Genomic DNA, 18283 nt, shown 5'->3' with positions numbered 1-18283 from the left:
TCTAAGACTCCTGGCAGCAAATGGTAATAGGTTTTGGGTTTAGCATTTTGGTTTTTTAGTGTGTATTTTTTAAAATTTTATTCTATTATTTTTTTGAGTGTGTGTGTACCATCAAATCTGTTCTGACTGGTCCAGAAGGAGATTGTCTCTCCTTCTCCAGCAGAGCATCTGGTCTTTTTAATGTGTATTTATTTTTAATATTTTTCTTGTCTTTTTTAAAAAATACTAGTTTATTTACAAAATTCAAAGACATTGATTTCGAGATGGTAATAGCTTTTGACAAATGATGCTTTTGATGTGGGTCAGAAAAACTTGAAAATGTGCTCTATGCGAGTGGTTAATCCTGATACTATGTGTATACATCAATTCTTAGCACAGCTTCCAAGAATGATGTCTCATTGGGGGTGGAGAGAGGATGCACTTTTTTTATTATAAATGCCTGAGTCACCAGAACCTTCTAAGAAGCTAGTGATGTTGAGCTTGATGTGGCCTTGGACAGTTGTGGTCTGCTAGTAGTGACTGTCCACCATTAGGAGGAGGGTGTCTTTCTTTTTATAAAGACAAGATGACTGAGGATTTGAGTCTAGACTTGGACGGAGGGTCCTGAAGCTGACCTCCTAAGATCCCTGTCTGACTGCAAAAACATATTGGCATGACTGAGATCTTCTAGTTGAAGACATTTAAAGTTGGAGACATAATTATAGATAGTGACATAATGTTACCTTAAAGTGAGTTTTAATTCCCTTGTGTCAGAGTAGAGCTGTGATTTCGAGGGTATACAATGCTGATTTGCTTTGTTTTATTTTTTTAAAAAGTAACTGACGAGTAAGCCCATCAACACGTGTATTATGTATGAACAACATAATGCAAATTGAGCTCAAAACAAAATAAACTAAAAAGTAAAACTAAAACTTTGCCAAATGCATAATCTTAACCTATGGAAATGTCATACAGGGATGGAATGAACCACATTTTTGTTGTTCTTTAACAAAACAGTCCTTCTAAAGCCCAGTCTGGGCAGGCTATGGTGTATTAATGGCACAATCCCTTCCTGATCCTCTGGACCTGCTATTCAATGCACATCACCAATTTTCTCTGGAAGCTAACTGATAAACTCAAGATGCTACCTCTGCATTTGTGCACACCAATAGCTTGTGTTCACTTTGGAAAGGACTCTTGTGGGCTCTATTTCAGCTTATGATTTATTTCGACAAGTTGCACCCAAGACAAGGGTAAGGACAAAACCTTCCACAAACTGGCTGGATTTCTGGGCTGAGACTTTATCTCCAGAGACTCCAAAAATCAAAGGACTGCACAGACTCTCAGTCCTCTCAACTCCTTCTTCATCTTCCTCTTAAGCTAAGAACGAATGTGAATGAAAAAAATAACCCCTAAAAAAAACAAAACAAAACAAAACACAACAACGCACAAAAGATAACAACTATGAGGAATGATATTTTTCCTAACTAAATTTACATATCTAATGTAAGATTCTTTCCCTAATTGGTGTTGAGTTGACTCTCACTTATGGTGACTCCATGCATATTAATATACATCTGTGATCCACAGAGTTCTCAACTGCTGGTTTTCCGAAGGTGGAGCATCAGGTCTTCCATCCGAGACAGCTCGAGGGGGACTCATACCTCAAATTGCTTGTTTAGCAGGCAAGCACATTAACTGTTTGCCCCACATGGGTGTGGGGATTCTGGGTAAGACACTTAGTCCTTTGCTACTTCCTCATTTGGTCTCTTCCATTGAGCTTCATAAGCTAGTGAGACGCCTACAGAGTTTGTAAATAGCAATTAACCCAGCTAGAAAGAAACTTTTCATTTACTAGGAGTTCCTGAATATCCAATAAATTTTTGATTAACTTATAAAATGTTTATATTGGATTTCACATTTCTTCTTCTCTACTCATTCAAAAGGCTCATATGGCTGGCTAGGGGATTTGACAAACCATGGTCAAATAATAAAAAATCCTAGCTGGACCAGGTCATATTTGATCCAGGCCATGGTGTTTGCAATTTCTTGCTATGCATCAGAGAGCTGGACGATGATTAAGGATGACAGATGAGTTGTGGTGCTGGAGAAGAATCTTGAACATACTGTGGAGCACCAAGAAAACAAATAAATCTTTCTTGGAGAGGGTGAAACTAAGTTTCTTCTTGGAGGCTAAGATTTTGAAGCTCTGTCCCACATACTCTGGGTATGTGGCCAGGAGGGACCAGTTCTTGGGGAAGAACATCATGCTCCGAAGGGTGGAGGGACAGCACAGGAGAGGAAGACCCAGGATGAGATGGCTTGATATAGTGGCGGGGCAATGCACGTAGGTGTATTGGAATCAGTAAGACTGGCTCAGGACAGGGCCGAATTCAGAGCTGCTGTACATCAGGTCGCTATGGGTTGCAGATGACTTGACTGCACACAACATTGGCATATTTGTATTTCTATAAAAATTAAATAAATAGGTAAGCTGGGTAAAGGGAAAAGTAATATACAATGAGGGTTGATTAAGAATTGAAATTAATTAATGATATAAAAGAAAATGTCTATGAATGTATGAAAAACCAATGTGATTTGCAAGCTATCAAATAAGAAAGATTTAAAAAGAAATACTTTCATTTCATTTCACAAAGTTTAAAAGGGTTCATCGGGCTGTTATGAGTCATAGTTGGCACCTACCAACAGCAATGAACGTGCAAGTAAAGTACTTGTAGTTCACTAAGGGGATTGGACATCCTGATAATAACGTAAATAAGGGGAATAGAACCCTTGCAGGGAGGGGACTATCAAACAAGGTGTACAGAGACATAACAAAAGGATTATTGGTCGATTTTGCAATCTCAAAAAGAGCTAATTCTACGGTGGTGGGAAGAAGCTGGGACAGGGAGGCTTACTACTGCCAAGAGCCAGGAGCGGAAATTAGTCTTTGGAACCCAGTGGTGGCTGCACTGAGAACCGCCTAGACCTAGAAGACAGAGGATTACGGTGCCAGAGATGATGAGATACTGTGACAGGCACAGCAGAATCAAGCAACAGCGAAGTGGCAACAGTCGACGCAGGAGACAAATTTAATATAGCGGTAGTGGGCTTCCGGGGCCCCTGATCAAGGATTGACGGTGAGTGTGCTGACACCGGGAGCTAGAGAGTTGAGCGTCTTTGTGCAGGAAGCTTGCTGCCAGGGTGAGGTTCTTCTAGCTGTCTGTTGGCAGAGCTAAAAAGGTTTGTCACACTTGCCCAAACAGAAAAAAAGTTTAGATCAAAAGTCAAGAGAGGAATCCTTTGCTCAAGAGGTCTAGAGAAGCCTCCCTTCATGGGGCCAAGAGAGTTCTCCTGATCTAAAGAAGATACACTTGACCAACATGCTGTCTGATTCCAATCTTCCAATCTTCCAATCTTCCTTACCTAATAAACCCCATGACTGTTATAAAAAAGTAGGTTAACCCTAAATAAAAAGTTCAAGAAATTCACTAAAGAGATTGTAACATTTTAAATATAATAAGTCATCTTCTTTTTTCTATTTATCTCTCCTCATACTTTGGTCTGTTCCTTTTAAAAATAGCTCTAGTGTCTTATAGCTCCAAACTCTATAATCCTGTTACTACAGAGTCGATACAGAAAGACAAAAATTATTAATTACAATAAATTGGGTTTGGGAATCTCCCAATCTCCTTCTCTGCCAACGGGGCTATCTACCCAGATCTGTTCTCCCAGGACAGTGGCCAAGCTCAGCACCAGAATCACCCCCTCCATCTCCTTGCCCTCATTACTATTACTTCATCTGCATAGGAAACAGGTGGCCTGATTTCTCTTCGGTGCCATTGTTAGCTACCTAATATTGTATAGAGAAATTCTGAGTCTCACTTTGACATCCTGAAACTGAGGGTAGGAATACCTTGTACCTCTTTGAAGATAGAGCAGATTATGTCAGTTTTGAGACACTCTTATTGCATAGTTGTACAGAACATAATATGATGAAGTAAATTAGATCAAGTAAATTAGAACTGAGATGCAAATAACTAATAACTGCCAGACTAATGTAATTCATAAAGTGTTATTTATATTAAAAACATAGATGTACATTCAATGTGATATTTTAGCTACTGGAGTGCATCACTGTGCTGGTAGCCTTATAATAAATGTGGAAAGGTTCCCTTTGCTTCCACTCAGTCAGTCCTTTCTTAATTATGTCAAAAATAAGAGAAGATAAAAGCATGATCACCCTATAGTTTCAACAGCCGAAAATTCTAGCTTTCCATCCATTGCCATGGTTAAGGCTATGGTTTGTGCAACAATACCAAATACATTTTTATGTCCAAAATTTGAGTTCATAATTTTGTAATGTTTTCTCCTCAATTAACATAATTTTAAGCAATGGTACTTGAGACTTGAAAATCACTTATCTACTCTTTTTCAATCTATTTTGGGCTCAAAGAACTCTTTACATGGCCACCAAAATCAAGGCAAAACCAAAATAAAACAAAAAAACCTTAAAAAAAACTCCAAACTTTACTTCTCTGAAAAGGGATATCAGTAAATGCCTTCTGTGAAGGCAGTTACTAAAGAAAAACTTTCCATGACTTCTTGTTGTTGCTGTGTATCATTCAGTCAGAACCGACCCATAGCTGACTCTCCGGCTGATTTTCACAGACAGTTAATCACACGGGGAGGTGATTGCCCATCCTTTCTATTTTAATGACAGAATTGTTTTATGCCTTTGGAATGATTTCTCTATGGTAGTGAAAGTTGGTTAATTTAAAAAAAAAGAAGGAAGGCTGATGAAGAATTGATTATTTCAAGCTGTGATGTTCTTGAAGAATATTGACTATATCTTGGACTTCCAAAAGAACAAAAGTCTTAGAAGAAATATAAGCAGAATATTCCTTACCTAGGACTACAGAGAGTCTTTAACTTGTTTTCTTTGGGCATGTCATCAGTAAAGACTAATTTCCAGAATAAGACATCATCCTCGGTAATGTCGGTTAAGGAAAAGGCGGGAAACCTTCAATGAGATGCATAGATGTGATAACCAAATAAGGATTTCAACATGCTTTCAGGAAGTTGGCGTAGGAACCAAACATCATTAATTCTCTTGTGCATAGGGTTGCTTTGGTGAGAACTGATTCAACAGCCACTAACCAAACCCTGTGAGTTGATAAATCTGGACAAACTTCATTCGGCCTTCTTGAGTGAGAAGTAGAAAATGGAAAGGTAAAATTGGCACATGTGAAAAAGTAAAACTAAAACAGATAATGATGTTCTTATTTAGAACAAAAGGCTAACACACAGATTTTGTTTTTATTGTGCTTCTTGGTTGACTCTGAAAGCCCTGAGGTTATGGACTATGTGTGGCCGCCAGCTTGTTACATTTTTTTTTTTCAGCTTGTTACTTTTCTTGTTGGTTTAAAGCTGAAGAACAGTCCATATAAAACATTTCCTTGACTGTGAAATTGTACCAATAGTTCCTTCCCCCAACCCCCGCCTTCTGTTCAGTTGAAACCTAAGGTTTAAGAAACCAAACTGAAACAAGATCATGAAAAGAAACTTCTTAAAAGAAATGGTTCCTGTGGCCTATAAAACCAGTAAGTAAGTATAACCATTTATTGGCTTTGAAACTTGGTGAATAATGGCATTTCCAATTTTTGGATCAATTAATTGCGGTAAAATTGTGATTATCTACAGTAATGGACAAAATCATACTGGTTTTGAAACACAGAATAATGACATATCTTGTTATGATATCACTTACGGACGTATGATAGTAATTTGCCACATGGCACTTAGTGCAATGTAAACACCAATTCTCAATGAAGGGAGAATTCTGGTGGCCTTAGTGAAACTGTCCGACTAGCCCATCCGAGATCTATATGAAATGAATCAAACCCTTCTAGGGAGCAGGAAAGGTCATGATTCAGTTTCAGAGTTGGACACATAGTATATGTTCAATAATACTGCATTGGTTTTGGATAATATCATGCGTTTAGTCCCTTGTTGAGGCTCTTAACTTCTGAGGTGTCTTTGTCTCTGTTTATTTGACAAAACCACGTAAGGATACCCCATGTATTCATCAGAAACAATGGAGTATTTTATTTTTTGCAATCAATGAGTTGGTAGGTGATCGATCGGGCTCAAGCCTTTTGACTCCAAGGCCTCTCTTTGGATGCTCCAGTTTTGACCTTTCTTGTTGCCCACAAGGTCAGACCATATCTTCCTCCTTTACTCCCCTGCTTTCTCTGTGCTCTGTACCCCCCCCCCTCGTGTTTTCATCTGCCTGTCTAAATCTCCATCCAACATGACCCAGACAGCATCACGGTCTGCCAGAGGCGTGACTGTGAATCAATGTGGGTGAACAGGAGCTTCCTGTCAGACACTGGAACAGCTGGGAACCCATCCCTGCCCCCACCCGTCAACGGAGACTATGAAAGGGCTTGGAGCCCAGGCCCCACCCAGGGTGGAAATGCGCCTGCCCTCTCTCTTGAGAGGCCCCGGGGACTCTTCTACCCGCCTGTGTCCATCAGATGTGCTGATGGGCATGAATGGGGTGGAGGGGGGGCATCCCTTGCCTGCTTGCACCTGTCAGCAGAGCTGATGGGCAAGGAAAGGTGCGGGGGGCCCTTCTCCATTCTGTCAACCCAGCTGACAGACAAGTTTGAGTGGACAAGGCCCCTGGCCTCTCCCAGTCAAATGGGGGGGTTGGTTTGATTGGGGAGAGGATAGGGGTTCCGCTTGCCTGGCAGACTGAGGGGCTTTACGTGCTGGAGACAGAAGGGTCTACAGAGTGAAAGACTGGACCAATGTGTGTGTGTGTGTGTGTGTGCTTACACATAGGGGTGCATGTGTGAAACTTCTCTTTTTAATGTGAAGATGTGGCCCCATGTCTAAACCACTTGTGTATTCACTGAGGCATGACATTTGTGTTATAGAGATTGGGACCACAGTAATCAACCGACCAAATACTGTATTACAAATGGGGTTTTCATATAACAATACTTACAGGAATGATGAAAGACAGCAAAAATAGGCCTTGCTAATTTTGAGTTCAACTTTATAAGAGAATTACTTTACTGTTTTTATTATTTAGAATCAGAACCACAAAGCTTATGGCTTATCTTTCTTCTAGTAGGAAAAAAAAGTGTGCTTTTCAAAGTTCTTTCTATCTAAGTAAGAGTTCCTTAACCTCAAGTCACACTGATTCTGGTCGGATAGGAAAATGTGTCTTTGTTGAAAAATGTTGTCTTCTATACTTTTCATAGGCAATTTTAACCATTTTGATATGTTAAAATCCTCATGTGAATTAAACTATCAACAGATATTCCTGGAAACCAGGCATCAATGAAGTCTTTTCAGAAATGAGTCTTTTGAGAGATTTGGTGATGGAGATAGAATAGAAGATAGATGAAATGGAGCTCTAAGGAAGCAGTGGATAGTTGAATGTGATCAAGTATCTTCACTGTCTACAATAATGTCTACCCAACCCACAAAACACAGGTAAAGTGTTTTCATGATGCATTAACACAATCTGTTACATAAAAACTTAAATGCAAAAGCTTCCAGTGATATGGGGACGGGGGAAGAGAATATGGACATTTATTCCAATCCCCCTTTGTTTAAAGAAAAAAAAGCAGTGTCTGTTTTCACATTTCTGGGGAACTGAGTGTCAACAAATCAAGGACAAGCTGTCAACCAAGTATTGCTTAAGACAAACTCTTCAGTATTCTGAAGATTAGTTTAGATGAAGGATACTATTTAAGGAAGTATGACTAGTCTCAAGATTTCCTAATCATGTTCTCCTAGAACAATGCTTTATTAAATTTAATCAACAAGAACACACCATTGCAGAAATTTGAGTGGGAAGATCTAACAGATTGTCAACCATTTGAAGCCAAAACCAATCCCTTTATTCAAGCTCGACCGTCTTTTCATCAAATAATAATGCCAAAGATAGCTAGCGACATAGAGAACTAAAGCTGGTAGATAATAAACATATTCCTTTTACTCTGAAATAGACTTATTTTCCTAAATGTACAACTTTCAATCTCTTGATTTCAGAAGATAGAGAAATTATTATGTTTTTGCACCTGATTTTTCTTTTAGTAGTAGCTTTCTTTTTGCCCTACTGGAAGATAATTTTGTAAGATTGTACAAATGTGCTGTTTTGAGTTGGGACATCATTTAAAGTTCTTTATTATCTAGTATTAACCATGAGGTACAGAAGCTCTTTCTCAACAAGAATCCAAATAGGGGATCTTTACTGATATTTGTTTTCCATTGCCATCAAGTTTGTTGAAGGCTTTGGGTGTGTGATAAAAACATTTTCACACAGAGTAAAACGTTACCTGGTCCTGTGCCATCTTCTTTATTCTTGATATGTGTGAGTCTGCGTTTTATGTTTAGCTGCCTTTTCATTATGAAGAATGTAAATCTATGCTCCATACTGACATAATGGACCCATACTGCAAGATCACATTAGTACTTTCAGAGGAAAAGCCTTGAGTTTATGCCTTTTGGAGTCTTGAGTTTGTACTTTTCCCCTGTGGCTGATTATTGCTTCAAGTATCTCTCTTAGTCATTGCTGCTGAATCAGAATCAATTCATAGTGTACCGTCTGTTAGATTTCTTACATTGTAAATCCTACAAGAGGAGTTTGTCTCTCTGGGGTTCAAACTGCTAGGTAGTTGCAGCCTTAGGGTAAGCAGTTCAACTCCCTATAGACTAAGTCCCCTGGATTCCCACCTATAAAGGATTAATTAGAAAGACGCCTTCTGCCTTTGTGAATTTCCTGGTTTCCTTGAATACCCTGTTTGAAACATCTTACAGCTAGATTGTTGTTGTTAAGAGCCATCGAGTTGTAGATGGCTCATAGCAACCCTATGAACGAAAGATCTGAATGCTTATATATCATTGTTTCTTCATGTTCATTGAGTTTCTGGAGGCAAGCTGTTATGGAAGTGGATGCCACTCCTGCTTCCAAGCTTGTTTTAATTGGGGAGCTCAACCAAACACTGTCCACCATGGGTAACCATTCTCTCATTTGACACATCAGTGCCTCAGTGTTTAGCTACATTAGCATATTCAATTTGGAAAGTTACATTCAGGAAAAAAAAAACACAACCCACAAAAATAAAAGTCAAGATAATATCAAGTGGAAAGAATCACAACCTATTAATGTTTGGCCACAGCAGTATAAATTATATTTGTGGACTCTTTTTTCTTTTTAAAAATTTTGAGTGGAAGTTTATCAATTATTTTGATTATCATTCAATCATTCATACACATTTTATTTTATAATTTTAATTTGTTGTTTTTTTAGGTACCATTGTGTAAGTACTATTTATAGCAACTCTATGAACAAAGATCTGAAACCAGTCCTGTAGGGCACCATCCTCACACTTCCTGACACGGAAGAGCTCATTGCAGCAGTCACCTTGTCAACTCACGTGGTTGAGGGACTGAGGGACTTCCTTTCTTTGCTGACCCTCCACCCTTCCTAACATCATCTCCTTCTCCAAGGAATAGCACCTCCTAGCAATATGACAGAAGTATGTTAGGTGAAGCCTAATCCTTCTTGCCTCCAAAGAGCATGCTGGCTGCACCATCTCCAAGACGTATCTGTTTGTTTTCTTGTCCATCCATGGAATGTTCTGTGCTCTTCTCAGCACAGCTCAAAGGCATCAATTCTTCTGTCATCCTTATATAGGTCTCAGATTCATAGCTAGTAATCAGAAACACTATGGCCTGAATCAGACATATCTTAGTCCTCAAACTGACATCACTATTTCTCAATAATTTGGAAAGATCCTTAACTGCACATTTTCCCATTGTAATCTGTCTCTAAAGTACTCAAGAGCAATGGTGTCTCTCTGGAGACTAAGGTGCACCTAATACAGGCCATGGTCTTTGCAATCACTTGTTATGCATCAGAGAGTTGGACAATGAATAGGGAGGATAGAAGGAGAATTGATGCCTTTGAGCTGTGGTGCTGGAGAAGAGTATTGAATGTACCATGGACTGCCAAGAAAACAAACAGATTCATTGTGGAGAGGGTTAAACTAGGCTGCTCCTTGGAGGCAAGGATTCTGGGGCTTTGTCTGACATACTTTGGACATGTTGTAAGGAGAGACAGGTCTTTAGAGAGTGACATCATGCTGGGTAGAGTAGAGGGACAGCACAGGAGGGGAAGACCCTCTATGAGGTGAATCGATTCAGTGACTGGGGTAATTGGGATGGGTGTGTCAGAGGCAATGCAATTGGCACAGGATAGAGCAGGGTTTAGGGCTGTTGTATATAGGGTCACTATGAGTCTCAAACGACTCGATGGCACATAACAATAACAACAATCTCTTTATTTCTTGACTGCTTGTACAAGGTTGTTAATTGTAGATCCAAGTAAAATGAAACTGTTGACTGTTTCAGTCTCCTCTCTTTCCATCATGACACAGCCTATTGGTCCAGTGGTAAGAATCTTTTTTTTCTTGATATTGAGACTAATGCAATTAGCTTTGTCCCATCAAACTTTATTATACATTGCCTTTCACTTCACCCATCTTATCTATTCGTATCCCCTTCTCCATTAATTCTTATCCTTGTTAAACCTTTCAAGATTAATACTTTCTGTGTATAAGACTTTCCTTAGCTTTTTATATTAATAGTTTTATACCATAAATAGGCTTTTGTGACTGATTTCTGCTACTCAGCATGAATGATTCCATTTTTATCTATGTTGTACAGTATTTCACAAATACTGGGTTTTTTTTTTACTTATTTATAGTACTTTACTGTGTTACTATACCATAGTCTCTTTAGCCAAGAGTTCACTAATGGTTTTTTGTGTTGTTTGCCTCTCTTTGCTATTGTAAATAATGCTACAATAAACACTGCTGTAAGAATGTCGTTTTGCATTTTAGCTTGACACAGTGACTGTTGTAATAGGTTCTTGTGTGTCAAAAAGTGTGAGAATGGCATAGGATAGGGCAGAGTTCAGAATTTTTATTCATACAGTTGCTATGAGTTGTACTTGACTCAGTGGCACCTAACAACAAGAGCATATACCTAGCAGTGGGATTGTTGGATCAAATGGTATTTCTATTCCCAAATTTCCAAGGAAGCACAGAACTGCTTCCCATAGTTGTTGTACCATTTTATATCGTCATCAACCAGTGTAAGAGAGTTCTGATATCTCCGTGTTCTCACCAGCATACGTTGTTGGCTGTGTTGTTTAACATTTCCATTTTTGCTGGAGTGAGATTATCATTTTGCTAGAGTGCATCTCATGGTTGTCTTGATTTGAAACTCTCTAATAAATAGGGTTACTTTGAGTTGTGATGCAGAAGAAGAGTATTAAATATGCCGTGAACTTCTCAGAGAGAAAAAATAGGTCTGTCTTGAAAAGAGTGAAACCAATGTGCTCCTTGGAGGCAAGGGTTTTGAAGCTCTGTCTCATATACTTTGACATGTGGTCAGCAGATATCAGTACTTGGAGAGGGACACTGTGCCTTGCAAGGTAGAGAAAGTGCAATGACAAAGACCATGGATGAGATGAAGTGACACAATCCTGTGTGTTTGAGACAGTGATGTTGGCTTAAGGTAGGGTGAGTTTCAGATTCATTGTTTATAGGATTGCTATGAGTCATAGGTGATGCAATTGCACATTACACCGCTATAATAAGATAGGGAGCAATTCTTCAAAGTAAAATTGATGAAGTGTCACTTTAAAGACTAAAGTGTGCCTAAACTAACCTATGGTCTTTTTAATGATTTCAAATACATCTGAAAATAAACAATGAATAAAGATAATGGAGGGGGGAAGAATCAATTCCTTTGATTCGTGGTGTTGGAAGAGTATTGAGTATCCCACAGAATGCCATAGAAGGAAAAAAATCTGACTAGGACAAGTACAACCAATGTGCTTCTTAGAGGCAATGGTGGTGAAACTTCATCTCCATAATTTAAGGGTGTTGTCAATAAGGGTCAATCCTTGAAAAAGGACATTATGTTGTAAAAAGTAGAGGATCAGAAAAAGAAAGGTAGATGAGACAGATTGACACCGTGATTGTAACAATTAGCTTAAAGATGTCAGAAAGGATGAGGATGGCCAGGATAGGGCAAGGTACACATCCGCTTGTTGTTCATAGACTTGTGTGTCATAGTCAATTCACTGACACCTAAAACCAACAGCAATCATGAGTGATCTTGAGTATTTCTTCTAATGTTTGTTGGTCATCTGTCTTTCCTGGTGAAATGTCTATGCAAGTACTCTTATTATTTTATAATGAAATTAAATTAACCTTCTTGAGATATTGAGATTTTCTAGAAATTTTAGCAATGATTCCAAATATTTAGAAATAGTACCAAACCTATACTTGGACCAAGAGGCAGTCGTCAGAACAGAGCAAGGAAACACTGCATGGTTCAAAATTGAGAAGGGTGTACGCCAGGGGTGTGTCCTATCTCCATACCTTTTCAACCTGTATGCAGAACAGATTATCCAGGAGTCTGGGCTCCATGAGGAGGAATGTGGGGTCAAGATTGGTGGAAGATCTATCAACAATCTGCATTATGCAGATGACACAACCCTGCTTGCTGAAACTGAGGAGGTCCTGAAGCGCTTGCTGCAGAGGGTCAAGGAATGTAGCCTCCAATATGGATTGAGGCTCAGTGTCAAGAAGACAAAGATTCTCAGCACTGGACCAATTGGCAGCATCAGGATGGATGGTGAAGAGATTGAGATTGTTCAGAGCTTTAGTTTGATTTGCTCCACAGTCAACACTCTTGTAACCAGTAGCCAGGAAATTAAAAGACATATTGCAATGGGAAAGTCTGCTCTCAGGGACCTCTCCAAAGTACTGAAGAGCAATGGTGTCTCTCTGGAGACTAAGGTGCATTTGATACAGGCCATAGCCTTCGCAATCACTTGTTATGCATCAGAGAGTTGGACAATGGCCGGGGAGGATAGAAGGAGAATTGATGCCTTTGAGCTGTGGTGCTGGAGAAGAGTATTGAGAATACCATGGACTGCTAGGAAAACAAACAGATTCGTCCTGGAAAGGGTTAAACCAGGTGGCTCCTTGGAGGCAAGGTTTCTGAGGCTCCGTCTAACATACTTTGGACATGTTGTAAGGAGAGACCGGTCCTTGGAGAAGGACATCATGCTTGGGAGGGTGGAGGGACAGCGCAGGAGGGGAAGGCCCTCTATGAGGTGGATTGATTCAGTGAGGGGGATAATTGGGATGGGTGTGTCAGAGACAGTGCGATTGGCACAGGACAGAGCAGAGTTTAGGGCTGTTGTACATAGGGTCGCTATGAGTCACAAGTGACTCTACGGCACATAACAACAACAACAACAACTTTGCTTATTTGAGACCTCTTTGCATTCCATGAGATGTTTATACTCACTTTTCTGATTGTTTGGAAAATGATGCTGATAGCTGGATTGATGCACTGTATTTGCAGGTTGATTTTGGTAGTATTTCCATTTCTACAGTAAGTCTTCAGACTCTTGTGTATGGCACATTGTCTCATTTATGTAGATCTCTTTGGATTTCTATTACTGTTTTATTGTTTTCTTTGTGTAAGTATTTAATATATCTGATTAGATTTATTCATAAATATTTCACCTGTTGTTGGGTAGCTATTTTAAATTGCATTGTTTCTTTTTTTTAATTAGAGTTGCTTTGACACTGTGAAGAAATATGAACGATGTTTATACGTTGATCTTGTACCCCAGCATTTTGCTGAATTGTGCAATAAGATACAGGACAATAAAACAGGATGAGAGAAGAAGAAGTAATGCTTTTGAGCTACAGTGTTGGAGAAAAGAATTGAATATTCCAGGGACTATCAATGGAATACATTATCTGCTTTGAATCAGGCTTAGAGGAAAGCATGGTAAAGCCTCTTCACATATACTTTGAGCATATTGTCAGAAGGAGCTTTTCTTGGAAAAAGATACCACTCTGGGAATGGTGGAGGGTCAGAGAAAGAGAAGAAGGTTCTAAAAAATATGGATTGACACAGTTACTCTTACAGTGAGCTTGAACATAACAGAAATGCTAAGGCTGACACAGGATAGGACAAAGTTCAGACCTGTTGTTCATAGACTCTCTGTGAGTTGTAGTGGGTTTTATGACACTTAACAGCAGCACATTTTCTTGTTGAGTCTTTGAAATTTTCTCTATATAAGATCATATCATCTGAAAACAGATAATTTTACTTCTTTGCTAGTTTAGATGTCTTTTATTTACTTTTTCTTGCCTTATTGCTTTAGCTACGATTTTAAATACAATATTGAATGGAAGTGGTGATCAAGGAAAATCTTGTCTGGTTCTCGTTTGCAAGAGGAATGCCTTTAATCTCTCTCCATTAAGAATTAGTTTGGCTACTGGATTTTGTATGCTTTAAATTATGTTGAGGAATGTCTCTTCTATTTCTGTTTTGTTGAGCATTTTTATCAGAAAAGAGTATTGAATTTTGTCAAAGGTCTTTTCTTGGTCTTTAATGGAAATAATCATGTGTTTCTTCTCATTTGTTTTATTGATATGGTAGATTTCACTCATTGTTTTTCTAATGTTGAATTATCCTTGCATAACTAATATGACGAAGGTGCGCCTGATACAGGCCATGGTTTTTGCAATCACTTGTTATGCATCAGAGAGCTGGACAATGACTAGGTAGGACAGACGGAGAATTTGAGCTGTGATGCTGGAGAAGAGTACTAAATGTACCATGGACTGCCAAGAAAACAAACAGATTCATCATAGAGAGGATTAAACCAAGAAACACCTTGGAGGCAAATATTTTGGGGCTTCGTCTGACATACTTTGGACATGTAGTAAGGAGAGACAGGCCTTTGGAGAGGGTCATCATGCTGGGTAGAGTAGAGGGACAGCGCAGGAGGGGAAGACCCTCTATGAGGTGGATCAATTCAGTGACTGGGGTAACTGGGATGGGTGTGTCAGAGGCAATGCAATTGGCACAGGATAGAGCAGGGTTTAGGGCTGTTGTACACAGAGTCGCTATGAGTCGCAGACAACTTGACGGCACATAACAACAACAACAACAACAACAACTAATATGAACCCCTTTTGATCATGATGCATAATTTTCTTCCTGTGATTCTATTTATTAGGATTTTGATGAGAATTTTTCATTAAATTTCAGGAGGGATATTGGTCTTTAGTTGTTGTTGTTGTTTGTTTTTTCTCTCTTAGTAGTGTCTTTGCTTGACTTTGATAACATGGTTATGCCTGCTTCAGAGAATAAATTCATGCCTATTCTGACTCTTTTTATAGTCTGAAAGAAACATTGAGTAGATTTAGTCTTGGTTTCTTTGCAAAATGTTTGGTAGTATTCACCAGTAAAACCATCTGGGTCAATGCCTTTTTAAATTGGGAATATTTTTATGACCTGGCCAATTTCTTCTTTCATTATGAGTCTGTCAAATATTATTCTGTTCGTGTTAGTTTGGGTAGACATTGAGTTTCTAAAAATATATTTATTGCTTTGAGGTTTTCATACTTATGGAGTATGCTTCTTTGTAGTATGCAAATAATATTTGGAGATGCTGTTGCTAGTGTTAGTAAACTTTGCCCTATTGTACACCATCCTAATGACCTCTAATATCCTCAAGCCCTATATTACAATCATTGTGCCAGTCCATCTTGTGGAGGGTCTTCTCCTCTTTAACTGACCCTCCATCTTTCATAGCATGATATATTTTTTTTTCCTTAGGACTTTACTCTCATTACAATATGCTAAATGTATGCGAAGCAAAATTTCAACATCTTTGCTTCTAGTGAGCATCATGGCTGTACTTCTGCCAAGTCGGACTTATTTGTGCTTTTGGCTGTCAGTGTACTTTATTGTCCAACACCACAATAAAAAAAATTATCTATTTGTCTCATGTAAGTCTTACTCATTGTTTAAACTTCAGATGCATAAGAACCTATTGAAAATACCATTAACTTTAAAATACCATTATAAATTAGGAGAATTTTTGACAGCAGATCCTTCCAATGCAATATTTTATTTGGGTTTTTTTTGACATCTGCTATTCTCCAGAGTGCTAAAGAGCAACAATGTCAGTTCAGAGATGAAGGTCCACCTGATCCAGATCATAGTCTTCTCAATTGCTTTCTATGCATCTAAGAGCTGGAGAATGCATAGGATTACAAAGAAGAATTGATGCCTTTGAGCTCTGTTGTTGGAGAAGAGCATTGAATATACCATGGACTACCAAAAGAACAAGCAGATCTCTCCTAGAGAGGGTGAAACCAGTTTTCTCTTTGAAGCTCTGTCTCACAAAATTTTGGCATGTATCCAGGAGGGACAAGTCCTTGGAGAAGGACTTCATGTTCAGAAATGTCAGTACAGAAAAGGAAGACCCTGTATGGGTTGGAATAACACAGTAACGGTGGCATTGGGGTCAAGTGTGTCAGAGATAGTGAGGTTGATTTGGCATAGACCAAGGTTAAGAGCCATTGTTCAAAGTGTTGCCATGGGTTGACTCCATAACACACAACAACAACAACAACAACAACTCTGGTTATCGATTATGTATTCAAGTATAATTAAATCCTTGACAATTTCTATGCTTTCTATACCTACCTGGATGTTGCTTATTAGTCCATGGATCAAAATATTTGTTTTCTTGATACTGAGGTGCCATTCATATTAAAGATCATGATCTTTGATCTTCTACCAGTAAGGGTTTCATTTTTTTTCTTCACTTTCTGCAAGTAAGATTTTGTTATTTACATTAAACAAGGTTTTTATGAAATGTCCTCCAATACTGATGCTTTATATTTTCTTTATATAGACCCACTTCTAGAATTATTTGCTCAACATACAGGTTGAATATGTACTGAGAAAGGATACAACCCAGACATGCATCTTTATTAATTGTAAACCATATCGTGTTCCCTTGTGTTCAAACAACTATTTTATAGTAAAGGTTTTACATGAGCACAATTAAATGTTCTGGGATTCCTATTCTAAATATTAGCTATAATTTGTTATGATATACACAGTCAAATATCTGTGACAGTCATGAGAAAGTAAGTAATTATCCTTCTGATATTCTCTATTTTTGGACATAAGTGGCATCAACAATGATATCCCTTATGGTATGGTCTCTTCTGAATCCAACTTGAGTTACTGGGTGCCATTAAATTAACTGTAACTCGTTTTAATCCCATGTACAACAGACAGAAACCCTTCTTAGTCCTGCACTGTGCTCACAATCTCTGCTGTGATTGTGCCCATGTTTACAGCCACGTTGTCAATCCATCTCACTAAAGGTCTTTCTCTTTTTATTCTCCTTCTACTTTCTCAAGTATCATGCTCCTTTTCAGGGACTCACCTCTTCTCACAACAGGTTCAAAGTATGGTCACCTCATTCTTGTCTCTAAGGAGTATTCTAGCTCCATTTTAAGATTTTGTTTTCTTTATAATACACATAATAGTATTGTTTTCAAACATTACAACTCAAAGACTTCAATTCTTTCTCACTCTTCCGTATTCTTTGTCTAAGCTTCACATGCATATGTAGCTATTGAAATGCCATGGTTTGGGTCAGGTACACCTTTGTTGAAGAAACCGGAGATATTTAAATTAGAAAGTATAATATTTAGATAAGGTACTGAACTATTAATGCTTTTAATTTCATGTGAAATAGAAATTATAGTCTTGGCAATTATAGATATTGGAGCAATATCCAAATAGCATGTCGAGTTATAAGGAAAGGTCATGGGCTAAATTTTAAATAGGAACATGCTCAACAGAACTCTTAACAACACAATATTCAAACACTGTTTTGAAGAATATCTCCTAGGAATGTGAGAAAGACAATATTTTTTTTTCTGGTTGAGAATTTAAAGTGGAAGAATATAAACTTTTCCTCTAAAGGTATATAATTTAAACTCAAAGCAATTTGAAGGAATTAGAATCAGAACAGAGCCAGAATTTCTTTTACTATTGCAAAGCTTTGGACTCTTTTCAGAGTTAACATAAGGCTTTTAAAGCATAGTAGAATAGATTTATCAAGTTTTCCTATGTTAAGTCACGAGTTGATTGCATATTCAGTCTTGGTGGTTGTATGTCACCTTGAAGACAACTGGCTAATGTGAAAGAAAAATGCAATGAGATTTAAAATGGTAAATTTTGACTGCCTGATGAAAACACACCCTAAAGATTCAATAATTCATCACTTTGAGTTATTTACCACTCTTGAAAGATTTCTGAAATCATTCTTTACTGTTTTGCTTGATTAATTCTTTGATCTCTACAA

The sequence above is a fragment of the Elephantulus edwardii genome, unplaced genomic scaffold (genome assembly GCF_000299155.1).
Source record: "Elephantulus edwardii isolate Elephantulus edwardi_28Jun2011 unplaced genomic scaffold, EleEdw1.0 scaffold00125, whole genome shotgun sequence".
NCBI lineage: Eukaryota > Metazoa > Chordata > Mammalia > Macroscelidea > Macroscelididae > Elephantulus > Elephantulus edwardii.
The sequence above is the reverse complement of the archived record's forward strand: the minus strand, read 5'-3'. Positions refer to the sequence as shown.